This window comes from Staurois parvus, unplaced genomic scaffold, assembly GCF_062004578.1.
Source record: "Staurois parvus isolate SC_StPar_1 unplaced genomic scaffold, SC_StPar_1.0 ptg000006l, whole genome shotgun sequence".
NCBI classification, from domain to species: Eukaryota; Metazoa; Chordata; class Amphibia; order Anura; family Ranidae; genus Staurois; species Staurois parvus.
The window spans coordinates 2,141,879-2,158,099 of NW_028317802.1; positions in this window are offsets into that span (position 1 = coordinate 2,141,879).

A 16,221-nucleotide genomic window follows, 5' to 3' on the forward strand; every position below is an offset into this window, starting at 1 on the left:
GCAAATTTCAAAAGCCAATATAAGGGAATAATAATGGTAAAAAAGGGCACTTGTGGGTTTGAATAATTTTTTTTTGTATAATTTTCCTTTAAGTGGACATAGCAGGGTGTGTGTCTTATGCCTACGTGCTCTTGCTAATAGGTGTCCGTCGTTCCCATCTCAGAAAGTTGTGAGGTATGCTATAGTGTGCTATATCAGTGCCTACAAAAAACTGTAATTATTCATTATCGTTAACCTGCATACAAGATAAATTACAACATCAAGAATTGTGTGTGTGGTCTCTCCCTGACTGTGTACCCTGGGCCCCACCTACAAGTGCAAAGGCCCTGCTAAAAAAGAGCAGTGCGGTTCTGTTATGTATTTATTATTTATTTATTTCAGGTACTTATATAGTGCCATCAATTTACAAAGCACTTCACATATATATTGTACATTCACATCAGTCCCTAACCCTCAAGGGTCGTACAATCTAAGGTCCCTAATTTACATTCATACATACATATACTAGGGCCAATTTAGACAGGAGCCAATTAACCTTGTATGAAGAGAGTGGACAGGCGCATGGAATATGCAGTCCACATAGTATTTAAATTAATAGATATGTGGCCCAAAGTTCAGGCGGAGGGTAATCAGTCTGAGACACCAGGGTAGGCTGTGGTAGAGTGAAACAGAGCTCTAGAGAAATCACATCGGTCCCCGCACATGCTCACAAACGCGTCACACCCCTATGACGTCAGATGCCAGTGCCACCACTCCGAACACTCCAGGAAACCTGCCAGGCTTTACCACCAATGTTGCTCCTCCTCCTCCTCCTGATTGGCTGGCATTATTCCCAGTGCGATTTCACCATCTGGCAAATAGGTGCTCTGCACGCTTACCCTTTTGAGCCTGTTTTTCATTACAAAGATGTGAGTTGCTAAACTTTCTTTTTTAACCATTAAAACTGTCATACAGCCTACACTTAGAGGCACTGTGTCTCTTCCTCTAGGATCCCATTAACCTACCAGCATGTCTTTGGAGTGTGGGAAAACTGTGTACCAGGAGGAAACACACGCAGGCACAGGGAGAACATGCAAACTCCAGACAGGTGGTGCCGTGGTTATATATAATACCTCTAATGTGAGGGGTACTTGGCGTAATACCAGATCTGTGAAGTTTAAGATCTCCTTCACACGTGTGGTTGTCTGTATTCTGCAGATTGTAGTGGCAGATTCTTGCCAGTGGAATGACCGGGTCATGCGAATAGCAGTGGCCTGTCAGTCTCTATAAACTAATGACAGGCTGACAGTGGTTGGCACTATTCGCATGTACCTGCACATCACAAGTTTTGGAGGAGAGCTAGTCATGTGTATTTTATTACAACCCATTCTAATAAATGGTCAAATTTATGTATAACCATTTATTAGAATAATATACATTTTTTGTAGAACAGGGTACATAAGCTTAGTGGTTTCTATTAAACTAACTTCTCTGTAGAATCGAAATAGCAATATGTCTGCGCTCAAATTCAAATAACTTCACACATACTGTACGCATAACCCATCACGTGCATCAACCCTCTGCACACTGCTATACACTTTTATACTTCTTTGCATAAGAAGAGAGATTTTTGGTTCACATGCATTGCAATACATGTTTAAGTTGGCCAACTGTGTCAAAGTAATCCCTCTTTGGCCAGTTCCTATACTACTCTACTTTCTGGCAACTGCTTGGGTGCCCCACTGATGGGGTCTGGCACCTGGCTGGATGCCAGAGAGATGCAAAACTTGATACTTCAAGTCCCTCAAGACAGCAGGTACCCCAAAGCTGGGCATTAGGGTTATTACAGTGTTGGAACCCTGGTATCAGTCCTCAGAATTTGTTCTGCATATCAACTGCCACCTAGGTCTTTCCAAGGAACTGGTTACTTGGTTAAGGTCCCCTAGTCCCCTTGAAGCTGCAGCAAGAACATCTGGAACATGGCAAGGTACATATGGTACTCGACCACTCTGCAGAAGATTGCTACTTCCTGGGCTGTTATGGCAAATGCACAACAATTTTATCTGGGTTGTGAAAAAGTACATATGGTACTTGACATGCTCTGGATTCACAATCAGCGGCGTTGCATTAATAGAATGTGTTGTTGCTTACAGAACAGAGAAATTGGGCCAGATGTGTTCATTTATATATTTGGATTGTAGAGCTTGTTGGTTTCTTTGTAGGACAGGTTACAATATGCTTGGACGTCTCTATCAAAAGTGTCTGTGGAGCAGGGTAACAAGCTTTGTTGGTTTCTATCAAAAGTCCCTGCGGAGCAGGGTACCAGGCTTGGCAGTTTCTGTCAGGGATCCCGGTTCTTACCGCGGCACGCGAATCCGCGCATGCGCGGATCGCCCAGGCGCATCAGCGGTCGGGCAGTAGGACCTGGGCTTCCACGGCGGCAATTGCGGCTGCGCATGCGCACTCGCGCACACGGGAGCGCGCCTGGCGCCAATGACGGTGCAGGGCGTGCTATTTAAACCGGCCAGGCAATGTCCTCATTGCCGCAAGGTCTTGTTCCTGTTCCTGTGTTCCTGTTAGTATGTTTCCTTGTTGCCAAACTCTGCCTGTTCTGATTTATGCTGACCCTCTCCTGCTCTGACCCCAGCTCGTCCCTGACCATTCCTCTGCCTATAGTTACTATTGTTTTGGACCCTCTGTTACTGAACCCGGCGTGTGACCTGACTACTCTTTGCCTGCTGCTTGGAACCGCACCTGTCCCCACTGTTACCGACCCGGCTAGTCTGACCTCGCTCACTCCTAGCAGTCATCCATCCATCCCGCTCGGATCGGGACCTGTCAGCCCCTTCACAGCAGGCTCATCCCGGGCACATACCCTCAGCGGGACCCCTCTACCATGGCCGGGGGTGCCCAGGGGCGCGACCTGGTTCCAGGCTTGCACCAAGTCCATCCCCACCATCAGGGGCTCTGGTGAAAAGGCAGACTGGGACTTAGACTCTGCGTCCTGGGAAATCCCGTGCTGTGGACCACTAGAGATCCCGTTGGGCGGAGCCTGACAGTTTCTGTGAAGAAACCCTGTGGAGTAGGGTGACAAGCTTGGCAGTTTCTATAACAAAAATCACTGCGGAGCAGGGTAACAAGCTTGGCGGTTTCTATAAAAAAAATCTCTGCAGTGCAGGGTAACAAACTTGGTGGTTTCTATAAAAAAATCTCTGCAGAGCAGAGTAACGAGCTTGGTAGTTTCTATCAAAGGTCTCTGTATAACAGGGTGTGAAACTTGAATGCTCCTATGAAGCTAAGCAACAAAGGCATCTGCAGGGATGTCCTGTTGTGCCTGCAAAATATTTTTTTAAAAAGCGTAAGTTATGGTTGTCATGGTGCATGCTGGCATGTGTTTTAAGTGGCACTGCAATGCATTTTTTACAGCTGTTCCAGTGCATTTTGTCACCTGTTTTTCTTTTTTTGTAGTATATGCTATTACTATACACTGAAGAAAAAATGCAACATGTCCTATTTTTTTCAGTTCAAACCAAGAGAGAGCATTAGTGTGAACTGGAAACAATAAGAAACAAGGCTATTTTCCTCATGCTTGCATTTAGACTGTGTTGGGCAACATTGCTTGTGTGGAAAGCCCTTACTGGGTGATAAAAAATTGTGGAAAAATCGAATCTAGTTCTATTAGATTACTTTTAGCTTCATATATGCAAAGCCCCATCTTGCCTGAATGTAATTCCAGTTGGCAACCTCCAAGATTCTGAAAGGTAAAGAACTAACACATATAAGCATAATGAACAGACAACTAAAACTGGCAATAGACTTTATAGGATGTTCAGACCAGGCAGCACCATCCATTTAAAGCTGATGTGATTCTGAACCCCATAGAAAAGAAACAAAATAGAAATAAAAGTAATCATGTAAACATACTTTCTGGCCCAATCCTCCTTAAGTCCAGATCCCATTGATAACTTTTTGACGTAGGCAGTAGCAGTTTTATTGGGGCAGCGCAAATCATAATTTCCCCTGGTGCTGTAGAAGAAGTCCTCCGGAATCAGGTTTTCCATCTGCAGAACTTCAAAATTAAATACAATTAAAAAAATAAACAACAAGCTATTGTGGACAGAAGAGAAAATTTAGGGGCCTTTTTATAATGGAGAGCAGTTATCGCTATCTGCTCTCCATTATACTCCATAGAGCTATACACACCATGGTCCACATTTTACAGCTAATTCACAATGTGGGGATCTTGGTGTGTACTCTGGTAGGTCACAGAGCTGCTTTGTGATTGGAAGAGAGCGGGTTATGTGTGTTTGATAGGTGAAATAACCAGGCTGTCCCCCAGTTTTTTTTCTCACAACCCTATGGCTGCACTTTATAAATGCCCCCTTAGGTATAAACTGATAGTGTTACCTTCATCTTTTTAAAGACATCTGCAGCATCCTCCTATCTCCACTTCATGTCTGAAAAGCACCTGAAAAGGAAAGTGTTGGTGAGATTAGTAAAAGCACATTAGTGGAATTTGGCCTTTCAATACCAGGCCCTTGAAATTGTTTAGAGATTGATCCCAGTCCCAGTTGTTCTCCCGAAGACACCTATAAAGAAATATGGAGGTTAGGATGGGTTGCAGAAGACATGATAGAGCAATTTTTATTTTGATGAACCTAAGATATACTGTATATATATATTGCCAAAAGTATTAGGTCACCCCTCCAAATCATTGGATTCAGGTGTTCCAATCACCTCCATAGCCACAGGTGTATAAATACATGCACCTAGGTATGCAGACTGCTTCTACAAACATATGTGAAAGAATGGGTTGCTCTCAGGAGCTCAGTGAATTTAAGCGTGGTACCGTGATAGGTTGCCACCTGTGCAATAAGTCCATCGGTGAAATTTCCTTGCTATTCTTAGTGGTGTTATAACAAAGTGGAAGCAACTGGGAACAACAGCAACTCAGCCACAAAGTGGTAGCCACGTAAAATGACAGAGTGGGGTTGGCGCAAGCTGTCGCCAACTGTCTGCAGAGTCAAAAGCTAAAGACCTCCAAACTTTCTGTGGCCTTCATATTAGCACAACAACAGTGCACAGAGAGCTTCATGGAATGGGTTTCATGGATGGCAGCTGCATCCAAGCTTTACATCACCAAGTGCAATGCAAAGCGTTGGGTGCAGTTGTGTAAAGTATGTCGCCCCTGGACTCCAAGGAGCAGTGGAGACATGTTCCCTGGAGTGACCAATCAAGCTTCTATGTCTGGCAATCTGATGGATGTGTCTGGGTTTGGTGGTTGCCAGAAGAACGGTACTTGCCTCACTGCATTATGCCAAGTGTAAAATATGGTGGAGGGAGGATTGTGGTGTGGGGTTGTTTTTCAGGGGTTAGGCTTGGCTCATTAGTTCCAGTGAAGGGATTTCTCAAGGTATCATACCAAGACATTTTGGACAATTTCATGCTCTCAACTTTGTGGGAACAGTTTGGGATGAATTAGAGCAGAGACTGCAACCCAGGCCTTCTCGTCTGACATCAGTGCCTGACTTCACAAATGCGCTTCTGGAAGAATGGTTGAACATTCCCATAGACACACTCCTAAACCTTGTGGACAGCCTTCCCAGAAGAGTTAAAGCTGTTATAGCTGCAAAGGGTGGGCCATCTCAATTTTGAACCGCACGGACTAAGACTGGTATGCTATTAAAGTACATTTGCGTGTAAAGACAGGCGTCCCAATACTTTTGGCAATATAGTGTATATACAGTGAGGAACAGAAGTATTTGAACACCCTGCGATTTTGCAAGTTCTCCAACTTAGAAATCATGGAGGGGTCTGAAATTCACATTGTAGGTGCATTCCCACTCTGAGAGACAGAATTTAAAAAAAAAAATTCAGGAAATCACATTGTATGATTTTTAAAGAATTTATTTGTCTTGCACTGCTGAACATTTGAACACCTAAGAAACACCTAAGAAACAGCAAGACTTTTGGCTCTCAAAAACCTTTTACTGTGCCTTTAAAAAGTCCACCTCTACTCCACTCATTAATCTAACTTAGTAGCACCTGTCTGAGCTCTTTAAAGACACCTGTCCACCCGACAGTCAGTCAGACACCAACTACTACCATGGGGGTGCTTTTCTGCGAAGGGGACAGGACGACTGCACTGTATTAAGGAGAGGAGAGGATGAATGGGGCCATTTATTGTGAGATTTTGAGCAGCAACCTCCTTCCCTCAGTCAGAGCATTGAAGATGGGTCGTGGCTGGGTCTTCCAACATGACAACGACCCGAAGCACACAGCCAGAATAACCAAGGAGTGGCTCCATAAGAAGCATATCAAGGTTTTGGAGTGGCCTAGCCAGTCTCCAGACCTAAATCCAATAAAACATCTTTGGAGGGAGCTGAAACTCCGTGTTGCTCAGCGACAGCCCCGAAACCTGACAGATCTAGAGGAGATGTGTGGAGAAGTGGGCCAAAATCCCTGTTGCAGTGTGTGCAAACCTGGTCAAGAACTACTGAAAACGTTTGACCTCTGTAATTCCAAACAAAGGCTTTTGTACCAAATATTAACACTGATTTTCTCAGGTGTTCAAATACTTATGTTCCTCGCTGTACATATATACAGGTATCAAAAAAATATATGTGGACCCATTTAATCAAGTAAAATAAACCATTTGCTGGGTTTCCACATGTTCATATTGCTAAAATATGCAATCCGCATGAAAACCTTTCCTCAGAAATAGGGAGCCTCAATGGATTTAAGAAATACTTACTTGCCGGAGTATTCTTTAAACATTCTGGTGACATCTCTAAATTTCTCCCTCATGGATAGACTCATCCAAGAAACGGAAGCCAGCTCATTGCTCAGCTGTTGTTGTTGCTGGCTGGTTGGTGGCTCTGCTGTAGCGGCCGGTTTACCAGCCTTGACAGTTGACTCATAGCTGATACTGAAAACAAAGAATACATTTGCTAGTATGAACTGTTTAAAGCTTGATGTCATGTATTTTTTTCTTTCAATAACGTTTATTCGGTTTCAAGAGCTACAAATCAAAATACAGTTGGTAGGAAGATCACATCACTAATTCTACAAACCTCCTCCCACATGATACTCCGGTCAGGAGATTGATCCCATGTTTTTAAGGAAAAGTTAAAGTCAATTTGCTCCTTTTTAGTAACTATAATGATTTTCAGACCCGAGACAAAGTAAGGACCTGTACTGAAAGGCTTTGGGCTTGTTTCTTTCCAATATTTGTATTAAACTTTAGAAAAGACAAAAAAGGGTAATACACCAAAATGTGTAAATGTGTAAAAATGTGTAATGTGTAAAGGCTTATGGTCCAGCAAAAAAAACAAAAACATATCATCCATTCAAGTTAAAAATGTTTCAATTAGCCACCTGTTCCATATTCTAACATGTCAGTATATAGTATAACATTGAGGAGGCAATATATGCTCAACAAAGCTAAAAGTACAATATATTGCAAACCTCAGAGTATATATTCTGCAACATCAACATTCTCCCTGCTACACCACCTATCCTTCCAGTTGACGATTGGAGCAGTTGACCTGCTTCAAGGTGGTTCTGCATTCCCATAGACATGTATGAGAATCATAGGAGTATGCAGAGAGAGGGAGACACGCATATGTGTTTGAGCTTGGCGGTGCACATCCTAATGTATAAGGACAGAATGCAAAATGTGCTGGAAAATCCAAATCTGTCCTTAATTTTGTGCTCCCAGGGGGTGTATTCACTAAGTGAGCCCAGGATGTAGTCATTGCACACAGAGTGATTGTTGGGTCCCAGGGTCGGCAATCTCTTCTCTACATAGTAGGTGGCCAGCTTGTATTGCTCCCCCTACTGGTTATTGATCCTAGATATCTGACACTTACATCTTAGCATCCACTGACACCAGTGCTGGGGCTTATTGTTGCATTCACTGACACCAGTGCTGGCAGTTATTTTTTCCACTGACACCAATGATGGTGGTTAATATTTCATCCACTAACACCAGTGCTGGCAGTTATTATTTCATCCACTGACACCAGTGCTGGGGCTTATTATTACGTCTATTGACACCAATGCTGGGGTATATTTTTGCATTCACTGGCCTCAGTGCTGTGGGTTATTATTGCACCCACTGACACTATTGCTCTGCTCTGCCTCCCTTTGCCCCTCTTCCCCTGTGCCTGCCCACAGTCTGTGCAGCCTATGTTATGTCTGTGAAGGTGATGTGTGGGCAGGAGATTTTAAACAGAGCAGCTGGCAGCTGTATTGTGTACAGTATATGATGCCTCTGACTGAGCAAGTGAGCCTCCGGGGACCATCCATATGAGTGAGCACTGTGATCAGACTCCCCCCCTTCCTTCTATCTATCTATCTATCTATCTATCTATCTACACTATATTGCCAAAAGTATTGGGGTGCCTGCCTTTATACACACATGAACTTTAATGGCATCCCAGTCTTAGTCCGTAAGGTTCAATATTGAGTTGGCCCACCCTTTGCCACTATAACAGCTTCAACTCTTCTGGGAAGACTGTCTACAAGGTTTAGGAATGTGTCTGTGGGAATGTTTGACCATTCTTCCAGAAGCGCATTTGTGAGGTCAGGTACTATTGAAGGCCTGGATCGCAGTCTCTGCTCTATTTCATCCCAAAGGTGTTCTATCCAGTTGAGGTCAAGACTCTGTGTAGGCCTGTCAAGTTCCTCCACCCAAAACTCACTTGTCCATGTCTTTATAGACCTTGCTTTGTGCACTGGTGTGCTGTCATGTTTGAACAGAAAGGGGTTATCCCCAAACTGTTCCCACAAATTGGGAGCACAAAATTGTCCAAAATGTCTTGGTATACTGACACCTTAAGAGTTCCCTTCACTGGAACTAAGAGGTCAAGCCCAACCCCTGAAAAACAACCCCAACCATAATCCCCCCTCCACCAAACTTTACACTTGGCACAATGCAGTCAGGCAAGTACCGTACTGCTCTAGAGTCCAGTGACAGTGTGCTTTACACCACTGCATCTGACGCTTTGCATTACACTTGGTGATGTAAGGCTTGGATGCAGCTGCTCGGCCATGGAAACCCATTCCATGAAGCTCTCTACACACTGTTGTTTTGCTAATCTGAAGGCCACATGAAGTTTGGAGGTCTTTAGCTATTGACTTTGCAGACAGTTGGCCCCGCTCTGTCATTTTATGTGGCCTACCACTTCGTGGCGGAGTTGCTGTTGTTCCCAGTTTTCCACTTTGTTATAATACCATTAACAGTTGACCGTGGAATATTTAGTAGCAAGGAAATTTCACAGATGGACTTATTGCACAGGTGGCAACCTATCACGGTACCATGCTTGAATTCACTGAGCTTCTGACAGTGACCCATTCTTTCACAAATGTTTGTAGAAACAGTCTGCATGTCTAGGTGCTCCAATGATTTGGAGGGGTGCCACAATACTTTTGGCAATAGAGTCTATCTATCTATCTATCTATCTATCTATCTATCTATCTATCTATCTATCTATCTTTCTTTTTCTTTCTTTTTCTTTCTTTCCTTACTTTCTCTCTTTCTTTCTTTTCTGCACTCCCAGATTATATTGGCTAGATCCAGCCCTGCAATCTTATAGATAGAAGAAGAGGTCAGGCATCCAGTATATAGAGTATACAGCATGATATGGAAGGGGCAGTCAGGCCTGGTATGGTATACATCTGTGATCACAGTACAATGTTATAGATGGAGGGAAGGTCAGACATCCAGTATACAGAGTATACAGTATGGAAGGGGAGGTCAGGCCTGTTAGAGTATACATCTGTGATCACAGTACAATGTTATAGATGGGTGGGGAGGGGCGGTCAGGCCTCCAGTATAACATTGTACTATTATAGCTCCTAACTGTCCCTGATTTTGAGGGACTGTCCCTGAGTTGGAAAAAAAGTCCCTCTGTCCCTCTTTTCCTCCTTATTTATCCCTCATTTCGGTCTGATCTATATACTTGTATAAAAATGCACTATTTATCTTTCAAAAAGTGTTTCACAGTGCTAAACCATTCATCCAGTTTCTAAATTTCTGCATTTATAAATTAAAAAAAACAGTAGAAATAGTAGTAGTTAAAAAAAGCACTTGTGGGTTTAACTAATCATTTTTTTTGTCTAATTCTCCTGTGGCAGGGGGTATTTTCTATGCCTACATACTTTTGCTAATAGGTGTCCCTTGTTCCTATCGCAAAAAGTTGGGAGGTATGTTGATATTGTGCTTGACTTCCTGTCCCAGAAACGGGTATCCCCTGTGGACACTCTACACACATTTCAGTGAAAATGTAAATCATTACATTTCCTTTCACCTGTTATTATGGTGGTAATGGCCACCAGAACAAATGAGGTAGATCTCTCCAAAGGAGACATGTAGTAAAAAAAAAAATCTAAATAAAGTTCTAATGTGTTGTCACCCTACCCTAAATTAGAACCTGAGTTGTACATTTAAAGGCCTATGGACACCTATGGGTTGTGTGTTAACACATTAACACTGCTTACCCTGGTCATTGCCTCATTATATATGTAGATTAGCCCATCTGTGTCCAACCTAAGATATAAAATACTATACAATTCCTTTGCAGACATTGTTATGCACATCAGCAAATGCTCTGTTTGCCAAGAGACCCTCTAGGTAGATAATTGTCTTGCCTAGTTGAATTTTGGCCTTTCTTGCACTCTAAAGCCCATTAGAAAATATCAATGAGACTCCTAAGCTTCCGTCTCTCACAAGGAGTCAATCGTTGACGCGCGGCACCTGAGGACACAATGCGGCAACCATCACATTTATGAAACAGGTATTATAAAGTCACAATGCTGACTATTTTTATGAGTCACTCTGGAAAAAAAAGTTGCACATCAATATTTCTACAAACTAAGAAATAACTGGAGGATTTTACAATGTGGAATGCACTCAGAATGAGAAGCATGCCAGAGAATTGAACTGAATAGATGACACTAAGCCGCTCAGCCTAGCACAATATGTCTTCCCCCTAGTATTCTGCTGTGTCTTAGAAGGTTTTTTTGTCTGCTATGTTAATATAAAGAGATTATTTCAAGGTTATGGTATGTTCTAGTGGCCAAATGTGCTTATATTTTTTGTAGTCACACACATTATCATTAAAGAGCATGCAAAGTCCAGTGCCTTCAAATTGAATTGGGCTTTTACAGAAAAACAATCTTTTGTAAGTATTACATACACTTTAGAGTAAAGTTTACTAAAGTAATTTTTGATGAAATTATCAAACATGCCATTGTTCAAATTAATTTATTTTTCTGTATGTGACCTCCACTTGGGAGATTTTTCCTCATATCCTGTTTGAGATGTCCATAGAAGAAATTGGGGAATGCCATTTTCAGTGGGATAAGAAGGCAAGGAGGGCAATAAAAACATTAACAAACATCCCCCATCAACATACTAATGACATAAAAAAAAGGTTTATGTTTTCACCGCATACATTATTTTAGACTTGGTGGCATCATTACTGTATTTCTGTGCTTCTTTATGCAATGCAGGCATTTCATGGCTGGTGGAAGGGACTATCAGGATCCTGTACTTAGCTTCCTGAAAATGTTACAGCCTCAGTAGTTCTTTCAGAAGTCGTCATCCCTGGAAACAGTGGGCTGGTTCTTGGAAGGGGTTAGGCAAACATAAAAATGCCTTGATGGGAGGATGTCAGTCTGGAGAAGTGGGCATTCAAAATTAGCTGTGTTTGCATTCAGACCACCATAGGTAATGCCCTAATATGATGCTGAGCCTCCAACTGAAAGTACTGAAATCCAATAAATGAAGATAGTTGTGGGCCAGGGACAGTAAGGCTGGGGAGGAAAGGAAAATGATGTAACTGACTTGCTGTAGCTTCCATACACACTCTGAGAAGCTTATGGGGTACAGTGAAATTAGAATACGATATTAAAGAATAACTAAAGGCAAAACTTTTTCTTGTTTTAGATAGAGTGGAAAGGGAATAGACCACCTGTCAGGTTTTAATTATTTATGACAAAGACCTATGTAGAAAGCTGAAATTTGTCAATTTTTAGGAATTGATTCCTTTTTATGGTTGATGGATTAAATAAAGATATTATTTTCTAGGTTTTCTTTTATGAAGGTCATCTAGAGCTAATAGTTAGTCACATTCATCCGGACTTGTTTTATAATGATGAAGATGTTTCCTTTCCCAACCAAGTGGCTTCGTCAGTAAGGCCCTTTTCAGGAAGCCATTCCAATCAGGTCCGCCTGATAGTTTTTCAGGCTGACCTGCGCGATTGGTCTGTTCACCCCTATGGAGCAGGCACGAGTCCATTTACACCTGTCTACCTCTGATTCGGTTAGCTAAAAAGCAAAAAGGGGATATGTCCTCCTCTGTCTAGGCCAGGGTTTTTCAACCAGGGTTCCATGAAACCCTAGGGTTTCTCCAGAGGTTGCTAGGGTTTCGTTTAGCAATGGGCAATTTCTGCCTCTTAGTTAGGTTCCCACTGACACCACTGAACCTTTTGTAAAGGGGTCATTCTTCCCAATGACCACAGGTGTAAGGAGAATTATTCCCATTGACCATCACACTAATGTATCATGAGATGTAGATATTGTAGTTTTAGTAGGGGTTCCAGAGACTGAAACATTATTTCAAGGGATCCTTGTGTTGAAAAGGTTGAGAAAGGCTGGTCTAAACAGATCGGATCGGAGGGCAGTCCAGTGTTAGTGGACGGCAGAGTCTGTTTACACTCAGCCGCCCATAGAGCAGTGTGGGTTCTGGATAACCTGAGCGGACACAGACCTGTCCTCTGCCCACTCTGCTCTGCTCAACAGAGGACAGGTTGCTTGCTGATCCAAATAGAGTCTGCCCCATGTAATAGGGGCCTAAGTGATAGGACACATTTCATCACACCGTGGTTTATGAGTTAAAGTAACTGAATTATTCATGTGGGTATAAAGGCTGGGGTATGTTCCTAACACACATCTGAACTGAGGAAGCCACTTGGATGATTGGAGAAACATTTTCATCATTACAAAACAAGTCTAGCTGAATATGGCAAACTACCATTAAGGACAAAGTGCACAACTGCATTCAGATTACTGAAAAAGTCATTCTGATTTATTGCTATTGGCTACATAACATTTTCCTCAAGAAATATTTAGTCCCATCTTACCAGTGAGTACCCCAAATGGTTCTGTAATAAATGTCCTCCTATGCGACAACAGGGATGCTTACACATTTTATATTCAAAAAGAAATTTATCAACTGAAATCAATTACTTGACTGTGACAGGTTTTCTCAAATACATCAAGGAATTTAAAAAGTAGAAAGATGAAACAGAATTCTTAAATAATTGTTATTTATGAAGATAGATGCATGACTATGGCACTGCAGATACAGTTCAAAATAGGAGTAAAAAGTATACACCAAGGTACAGAGTACATAATGTGCCAGGTAGGTATCCCCAATCCTGCCCAAGACACAAATGAATGCAGCTAGTTATTCATTAGTAAATCAAGATGTGTATTTTTTTAATGGCAACCAGTGCCTGAAGTACCTGAATTTGATGTGTTATCAGCCTCTTGCAATCCCCTTTATAGCATAGCATAGTAAAGAGCAGGGCTGAAGGCAAAACAGGTGTGCTGCATGCAGATTCAATTACAAGTAGCATGCTGATTGAAGGACAGAACATATGAGTGGACATCTAACCATATTAGTTGGCTGTTGGCCTTTAACTGTCCAATGATCAAGTTGAGGGTGGAAAAAGAACACCAACATCTAGCTCCTACCATCTATAACCATGACTGGACTACTGGTGTCATCTACCTGGATTTTGCAGTGTGGCAGGGCTGTGTAAATCTGAGGGATGTATGGACAGAACTATAAATCATTTAGCAGGGAAAAAGCTCAATTTTTTATTTATCTTGCCACCTGGAGTTCAGCTGTATTAGTATCATAAGGATATTTGTGCAGTTAATGTATTTTATACAATTTATTTATCAGAAAAAGCTCTCTTGCATAGACCACCAAAAAGTCTGAGACTGCTGTTAGACGCCCCCATCTTGGATGTGATGTCAGCAGCCCCAACAGCCTCAGAGCTGTCAGTCAAGTGACACTATAGCAGGGGTGCTCAACTTTTGAAGAGAGAAAGCCACTTAAGTGATTTGGTTACCAGTCACGGGCCACACTGAAATAAAATGGTTCAGACTTTTGCATTTTTTATTTTAAATAGCATAATGAACATTTTCCTGGAGAGGATCAGTCCCTGTATATGTCGCCCCTCCAGTCCAAGTGTAAAACAGAAAGTGAAGGCGAAGCCGCATCAGCCCCCTGGAGTATGGGGCCGGGTCTCCAGTGGTTTGGGGAAGAAGAAGTATCTGAAGCATAAGCATCGGCTTATGTGACTCCTACCATCTACACAGCCTACGTGGCCACCTGCTTCCTCTGCTTCCAGCGCTGGCTTGAAGCTCTCTGATGATCTAGGGTGGTGGGTTGGCAAGTCCAGATCGCAATCAACGAGTTGCCAACCACGGGTATGCACTTCCCTGGTTTGAAGTGAGGGCCACATCAAAGGGGTCCAAGGGCCACAGGTTGAGCACCCCTGCACTATAGTATTAGCCTTTGCTCCTCCTCGAGCAGCTAAATAGACAGGTGAGGGGCACAGGACCTGGACCAGCACAGATAGTAATTAGACACTTCCAGAAGAGGGGAGGGCCTATAATGTGCAAGGAGAGAGGGAACAGTGCTAGAACATTGACTCTTCTGGTGTAATCCAATTTTATAGCTCTTTCAAAGACACATTGAAAGTGAATACACAATACTTGATAGAAAAGTGAAAGTACTACAAGTAGGCAATTTAAATACTTACAGTACAATTCTTTTTGGTAACTTTTAAGTTGATGACATGGTCTACTCACTGGTTCGCTTGTAACGTGGAATTGCTGTGTCCTGACTAACACCATGTTAGCATACAACTGAGTTTCTGATCCCGGTTCTACCATAGAATCCCACTCCCATAAATATGGGGCTGATCCAGATTGCGCATTCCTTTTATGTTGTCCTCATGGGACTCAACAAGATGTGCAAGTAGCTCCCCATTTCTGGCTGTGATAAAGTGTGACCATTTCACCTGCTGCTTCCCAGAAGACCCTGCACCTCAATTGTGGCTGGTTAAGCCAGTACCTTCCTTATCTAAATTTTAATCTTGGAATGTAAGTCTTTTTTGACCTCTTAAAACAGTATATGCGTTACTATTTTTTATTTTTCAGTCCTGCTAGTTTTCTGCAAAAGAGCTTTCTTCCTGTCCTGAGCCATGGACATGTCACACACTTCTTGCTGTAAGCTTTTGCCAAGAAAGTAAGGGGCATCTTTCAGGTAAGGTTTTTTCTTTCAGGTGTATTCGAAGCTGACTAATTGCCTTTGGTCATTTAGCCTGTGGTACTTGTGCCTTGGCAGGCAAATTCCACTTTGTTAAGGATGGCAAGGACTAACGGGTAGTCACACATGTTGATGAGGACATGGGCCTCTTCTCCACAATCCTTACCCAATAGTTGTGGAGTTCTGAGGGCAATACAACTACTGAGGTTTGGAACATCTACTCAAAACATCTACTCACAATAGGCCATGGGCATAAATGGTTTCTGCCTAAGGACAAGCTTATGGCGAGACAAAGAAGGACACAGGTCAAGAGTCAAATTCTACATTGTTCCAAAATATTAAAAATAATTCAAAAAGCAGCACAACAATATGGACAACTTAAATGATAAGTTTATCTTTGGGAACATATTACATGTTCCACCCTCTGCTTCCCCAGGCTGTGTTTGGCACTTGTTTGGGACTTACTTGCCAGTTTGCATTTGATCTCACTCAATCTAGTTCAATTAAGGGCTTATCATTCATGACAGCCCCTCTAATAGTGATCACTTCAGCCAAAAGCTACTTCAGCATTTCACTAGATCTAAGAAAATATTTCTTTCTACATTTGGATCATGGAAGATAAACAGATCTATCTGCTGGATGAACACAATACACTAGCTTACTCAAAATGTATAACTTTGGGGATTCAGACCATCTCTTCATGAGCTTCTCTGGTAAATACATGATCATGGATCATGCTGGCAACACGCTTATCTGACAAAAAGGTTTGACTCCTCCCAAGGCAGTGACAACACAATCAACCAGCAGTGTATCAACTTCATGGGTGACTTCCTATCATGTGGTGCAGGAGGACATTTGTCACGCAGTGACAGTGTCCTCCTTTAAATCC